This window comes from Cinclus cinclus, chromosome 2 (genome assembly GCF_963662255.1).
Source record: "Cinclus cinclus chromosome 2, bCinCin1.1, whole genome shotgun sequence".
In the NCBI taxonomy this organism is placed as follows: domain Eukaryota; kingdom Metazoa; phylum Chordata; class Aves; order Passeriformes; family Cinclidae; genus Cinclus; species Cinclus cinclus.
In genome coordinates this window covers 57586425-57593557 of record NC_085047.1, presented here as the reverse complement: position 1 = coordinate 57593557, position 7133 = coordinate 57586425, and the positions used below count along the sequence as shown (strand labels likewise).

The 7133-nt window shown below is 43.3% G+C and overlaps 1 long non-coding RNA gene across 1 annotated transcript; it reads right to left on the bottom strand.

Annotated features, from left to right (window-relative positions):
- Positions 1-2809: 2809 nt before the first annotated feature.
- On the bottom strand, positions 2810-5294 carry LOC134041257 (uncharacterized). Its single transcript, XR_009932974.1, has 3 exons — positions 4649-5294; positions 3153-3356; positions 2810-3003 (listed from the first exon to the last, which is right to left on the bottom strand). It is a non-coding gene; the product is annotated as an uncharacterized LOC134041257 (long non-coding RNA).
- Positions 5295-7133: the final 1839 nt, after the last annotated feature.

Sequence of the window (7133 nt, the reverse complement as noted above, 5' to 3'; positions counted from 1 at the left end):
CAGTCTATGTAGAGCTCTTACTCAGGTAAAATTTCCTTATCTAAAAGTGGAGTTTCGCCTCAGCTGACTCAGCAGGAGCCTCAGAGTCCTTTCTTCATGAGTTATTACCATTCCACCAGAATGAAATGCACAGGAGATCACACCAACCTGACCAGAGCTACTGGTGCTACCATTTTGAACTGAAAACTGCTGCTTTTCATCATTCAGATTTTCTTCTTGTCCTTAAAAGGCCCATCCTACTGAAAAAAAACCAAAACACTCAAACAAAGAAATTAAACCCAACACATAGACACTTTAAAAAATAAGGAGTGAAACAAAATCCTACTTCTGCATTATTGCCTTGGATATTTGAACAATTTTTTTCTTTTTGATTATACCCATTTCTCCCTTCTGCCTCAAATGAAGATTCCTTAGAAGTCGTGTCATTCTGTCTTGCATCCTTGGTTCAGCTTTCAAGATAAAATATGTTTCAGAAGCCATTATGGTTCCAGAAGAGCTATAAATAGGATTTTTCTCAAATCTGTCTGTAAAATATTCTCCTTCCCCTTTCATTATAGGGCTCATCTGTCCTTTAGCTCTGGGATTTGAAGGAGCTTTGAGGGGAATGCATAGGACACTCCAGTTGATTAGGCTAATGAGTCAGTGCTGGTCAGCTCACTTGCTGCAGCCAGGCTGCTCAGACATGCAGGATGTGCCTGCAGGATGCTGAGCTTCCTGCTTCACATCCCAAGCCAGACAGGGACACTGGAGTTAGACAAAACCGCCGAGGTCCACAAATCTTCATCGGTGCCAAAATGCTGTGCCTGGGGAGCAAAGCCTGGCTGGCAAGAGCTGCTGTGGAGCCGTGGTGCACAAAGGGCAGGAACAGCAACCCAGCCGAGGAACCTGCCAAGGGGTGCAGCCATGCCTTGGCTAATCCACTCCAGAGTACTGTTTAATCCCACTGCAGTGTTCCCAGTGCAACAGCTTGCAACTGGGATGACTGGAGGATATTCCTGACATGTACCCTCACTTTGCAGTGGCTGGGAGCATTCACTCTTGCTGCCTGTATTGCTCCCAGAGGAAGGGCCTTTCCCCATTGCTGATTTTCAGTGCCTTTATGCATTTACAGGAGTTTTGCACAATGGAGTGGGGCTTCATTTCCCAAGTCTGCAATGTTTTTCTGTCCTTGTAAACAACTGACCTTTCCACACTCATCCCCCAAAAAACAGAGCACTCGGGATTTTGAAATGATGGTAAAATTACCCAAACTTAGTTTCTTCAGAAATTCACACTGTGCATGCATTTCTGATCTGCAAACACAATATGAATGGACACCATTCTCATGCAAAAATCAAGGAAGGGAATGGAAGGGAAGGGAAAGGGAAAGGGAAAGGGAAAGGGAAAGGGAAAGGGAAAGGGATTTCATTTAGAGACCTTGATAAATCCATCCATAACCAGAATTATCTAAAATACATATTTTGGGCAATAAGCTATGCAAAATCTTTACTCAAATGTAAATATTTGCTTTATGTGAATGGGATGTTTTAATCACGGAGGCCAGCAGACAATCTGGAATTACTTGGATTTTGCTGCTTGTATTAAAGGGAATGAGAAGGTAGATATTGGGGGGTATATTTTCAAAGACATATTGGTATTATTTGTGTAATTACTTGGAAATTTTTATCTAGATGCATTTAAAATACTTCTGAATCCTGGCATAGACTCTGCAAGACTTTTGACTTAAGCTTTCTTCAGAATCCAAATTTCACTTTCCCAATTTCATAAATTTAATCTTTTTAACTTGGCCAGGAAGTTTTCAAATGCTTCTGGAGGATCTAAGAGCACAAATTCTAGGGAAAATCAAGAGGCTGTGTTAACCTAAAAATCCTACATTTTTAAAATTTTCCCAGCTAATCTATTTCACATGCCTAGAGGGTTTTGTACACACCAGTATGAATCTGCTCTTCTTGGACCTCAGAACACTCAAAAGAATTTTGTTTGATAACAGACTTTCGAAATTTGGTATAAACTTGTCTAAAGTCCTGAGGAAGCATGCTTTTACAAGTCCGGCATGTGAAGGAGTGTTTTGGCAGAAGTACTCCTGTCTCTGAGGCTGGGATTAATTTAATTTAATTAAGTTAGTTAGGTTGGCAATCTCAGCTAATCACCAGGGCTCCCTTGTCTGGCTTCAGTGGTTAGAAATAGGTACCTACTGCAGACATAGAATCAAACCCACCTACCTCTTCTCACTTTATTAATAGGAAGTGTCCTGACTGGATGCTCGGCTTTCAAGTAGCCAATGTTAAGGCAGATAATCCCAGCATATATTTTTACCTGTAAGGCATTAAGCACTATGCTCTGACTGGGCATCAGATATTTTTTAATAGGTCAGAAGTTCCCAGAAGTGTCCCCATGAGTAAAACTTCTGAATTTGTTATCCACTCTGCAAAAATAAGGTATCAACAGCATCTTTTCAAGAGCACTGTGCATGTAGCTCCCAACTCATAAGGTTTATTTTGTTCTCCATATAAGCTGTTTTAGGAAGAAACTTGTCTGAAGCAAGATCTGAGGCTCCACACAACATCTGCAGAGATGTGAAGCTTAGTCTGGAACAAATTCTCGCTCCATCAGCAAGTGTGCTCATCTGAACACCAAATGTGTATTTGAAAATCTGAGAAACAGGCAGGTTCTTCATTGACAAGTGTGCATTTGAGTGTCTAATACATTTAGTCAGATTCAGCCAGAAGTAAATTTTTCATTGTTGGGGCAGGAACAAATTGACTAGGAGTTTTATCATATGTTCACCACATCTTTTATTTTCATCAGCTGCAGTTTGGCTTGCCACAAGTTAATGTGCTTATGCATTAGGTCAGGTTTCTTCTATTCAGACTGTTATATCACCATCCAAAGAACAAGAGTAAAAGTAATTTTGGGAAAGAGAAAATCAGCATAAAACCTGTATTTATATTTGCGTTGGTGCAGTACATCCAAATCTCTCCGGAAAATCTTCCGCTGCCAAAACTGGAAAGAAAGATGCGTGACATTCTGCTACATTTCCCATGGTTTTTGTCTTAAATAAACTTGTCATGAGTCATGTTTACAACACCCAACTTACTGTAGTCCTAAACAAACAAAGGCATTCAGCCTCTGATGTGTGTGTCCATACTCACCAGGGATTACTGCTGCCATTTTCATCACTTCCTGTACGTGGAAAATGCAAAGGCCAAATTTAGAAACGGATCACAGTTCTCTGGACAGGTTGTTTCCAAGAAGGCCGATGAAATCTGCTTTCTTATTTAGCTTAAACCTGTCTTCCCAAGTATTATCTTCCTGGAGACTTTCAGACATGTTTCCATCTCCTAAGCTGTTAACTCCTGCAGTATTAGGACAAAAAGAAAAAACTAACCTTTCCAAAGGGCCGAATGATAGATGGGGGATCAGAGCTGCCATTTTTTTATCTCAGAACCTGTTGTGTGTGAAACCCAACAGGGCTTCCTTTGTGTACTTTGTGTACTTATATCTAGGAAAATTATATAAAGCAAGACATGCTTATTATCCTAAAAAATATTGAGCTTAAAAGAGTCACTACCACTCAAAATCATGCTTTAATTGTCCATCTTCCCTACTTAGTAGCTTCACACTTTAAATCATCAATGTAATTACATTGGGTCAAAGATTTTTTGGGTATTTTTAAAGAGTTTAATTTTTTTACAATTTGGTCAAAACACCATGGAGCTGTATTTGAGTTATCCAACAGTCAATCCACACACATTTCAGATTACAAAGACAACTACCTTTTAAAGACAGGTTTACCAGCATTCTATGTGAAGCAAATAAATGGGATGAAGTGCAAAAGGAGCAGTCAAAAATGTCAGATATTATAGAGGAGCAAGAACTGTCATTAGCTTGGGTACTGCTATGATTATCAAAGCCCGTAAATGCTCTCTCACTGCACAAGATTGAAGGTAAAACCAGCCACTGTCATGAAGAACATCATTCTCTGCACAAAGAAAAGCAGGAATAAAAAGTTTGGGGAGGCACAATGAGGGGAGGCTAATTCTTATTACTTTATTTGTATTTTTAAATCATACTTTAAACTCTTAATGATTATATATATTTTTTTCCCTTTTAAATTAATGTGTCTCCATTTTTAACTCCGGGTGTTGTTATCCTTCTGGAGGGGGGTTTGGTGCCAGGTATTGCCATGCCCAACCAAGCCCAGATACCTGGTGGGCTCAAACCAGGACTGGGCGAGGGGGAGGGAGCACCTGATCCTGGCAGCCAGAACCCGGCAGGACCTGGTCTGGATTTTGCTTCACCAGCTGCATCTTGCAGGGATGCGTGTGAGCCGCAGGGCTTGGAGCCAGGCAGAGCCATACCCTGAGAATCCCCCGGGCATCTCCAGCCAACATAGGAAATTCCAGCCAGACCGGACCCTGCCTCCCTTCCTCTGGGGGCCTGGCACTGGGCACCAGCAAATCCTCTCGCTTCTCAAGATCTTTGTGTCAGGCTGCAGCTCCTATTTTTGAGCTGACATTCCCCAGGTTTAATCCACTTAGCCTGTGACCACCTCCATCAACTTCCCGAAAGCACAGCACCAGGCGAGCTGCGAGATCCTCCCCCCTCGGGAACCTGGATTTATGGAGACGTGGATTAGGAACATTACCAGGCAGGTCACAGGGTGTCAAGCTGCTCTTTCAGGGCTTAAAATCGGAGGCTCGCTCCAGAGGGAGTGCTGGGTTCCTGGGAAAGCGGCAGGGATGATTGCCGTGATGTACATGCAGTTTATTCTCTTGGCGGCACCGGTGCTTCAGCCTGGAGCATTTAGAGACACAGTTCCTGTAAACAAAGCAATCAGGATGTGCAGAAATGCTTTGCTTTAATTTTCCTTTTTTATTTTTTTTTTTCATGTGGAGAAAGGAATCTTTTGTAAGTGCGATGAATGAAATTCATAAATGGTACAAATCCATTTTGCAGTCAGTGAGCACTGGGTGATTTATACCTGCCAGGGAGCCCAGGGCATCATCCCCTCGGACCTGGACATCCCAAGAGCAAGAACCCCAGGTTCTCATTGGTCTGGGGGAGAGAAGAGAGGTTCCCACTGAGCTGCCACCTGCCAGGTGACATGGGAAGCAGAGCCCGACACCCGCCAGCTCCACAATGGTATCCCAACACCCAAGACCACGCACAACCATCAAAAACACATCAGGCCAATCTGTGGCCACAGACTGTGGAGAAAACACTCCACCTCAGTGCAACTTTCCTGCAGCTTGTAAATCACAAGCAGCCATTTTCCTTTGGTGTGTTGCAGGGATATGCACAAAGGCAAATCCCAAGTGCTTCGTCACTCTGCTGAGCTCTAATCCCGTCAGCATCTCTGGCCACCCCATCAATCGGATTAGAATAAGGCTGAAAGTCGTAATAGGGCCGGCTCGCCCACGGGGAGCGGGTCCTGCGTGGGCAGGCACAGCCACCACCATCAGCCAAGCCGCATGCTGCTGCCTGCAAGAGCCCAAGGCTCTCACCACTGCAGAGATTTGGGGTGGCCAGAGCTGCAGACAGGGCAGCCCGTGTTCAGCACCACCACAGAGAGGTTATGTTCAGTCCCCTCAGCCCCCTCCTGCCCCTCCACAGCCCCTGTGCTGTTAATGGATGAAGTAACTGTAGAACGGCTGTCAGAGCCTTTCATGTTCATGCCCAAAGTTAGCCAAAAATGTTCCGGCAGAAAATATTTTCCATGAGAAAATGCTGTTTTAACAGAATCTAACCCTCCTGGTGGAAACCTATCAACTGCTGCAACCTGTGGTAGAAACCAGATGGGTGTATAAAGAAGGATCCTGCCTTCATCCTGGGGCCACTGGTGGCAAAAATAAAGATCCATTCAAGATCTCTCTCCTACTTTTTCTGCCTTTTCTCAACTACAAAAATGATTTTTTTTACTCTTTCTGTCCCATTTTTGAAAGTTTTAATTTCTTCTTCCACCCTAAGAAAAGCACAGCACATATGGGAACTGGGTTCTCCCTCCAGCAGCTCATTTCATAGTCCAGATGGGCACATCCTTTCCATCTCAGAGAAGAACCAGGTCTATGACCTCACACCAGCTTTATCAGCATGGCTCAAATGAGGACTGATGGGTTGGATTTGGCGCTAAAGCCAGTTCCAAGTGGCCAACTGCTTTTGCCTGGCTGGTCCTTGGGAACATATACCTCATCATACCCAAACAGGTCCCCAGGGCTGCCACATTGTGTGATGCACAAAGAAGAGCTTAATACCAGACTCAAGCCCCGTCATCACAGAGCACCAGCATGAGCACTTCTGCTTTAACTTTTCCTGAGGGTTTGGAATATCACCAGGTCAAAACTGATCTCCCATCCTTGAATTCAAAAACTGAGACCACCCCTATTTTGTCTGCTCCTAAGGGTATACCATATGGAAACCTGTAGGCTCTCAGAAGCTCCAAGGATTTCTGCAGCAAGGTCTTGTCTGTCTTAAAAAGTTATCCTGAAACTTCCTCTTTTCTGAGGGCACTTAGTGACAAGCAGAGTTGGCCTTCATGGTGTTCACAGGGGACAGTCCTTGCCATTGCACAAAACCACATAAAGACAAGATTAGGTGAGCCAAACTACCACCTCTTAATGACTCACAGAAACCCTCACTCTTTCTATTTATAAAATCACACTGTCTTGGCAATAGGAAAGAAAGAGTTGGCATCATTTTTATATTTTCTCGGTCTGCCTAAATTCAGCCTTACTGTTTTTTTCCACAGTACTTTTCTCCAGAAATCAGCCCACACTTCCCACTCACCTATAGATTTTTCTTTTATTAATTTTCCCAGAAGGCAATTGCTCACAGAAACTATAGGAAATATAAAGCTAGGAGACTTCTCAAGATGTCACATGAACCATAGTTTTCTCCAAAAATGCCCAGACTACCAATTTACGTGCATTCATCACCTTCATACAAAGGTAACAGGACTCCAGTGCCTTGAGGACTGAGCAGTCTACACGGTATGTAGATAACACCCTGGACAGTTTAGGAAAATCAGATAAATCCCTCTTTCCCTACTGTTTAAAATGGCAGTATAGAGGATTAAAAGCTATAACTGAGAGTTTTCCACAGACCTGTGAAAAAACCTGCATAATTCACTTGCA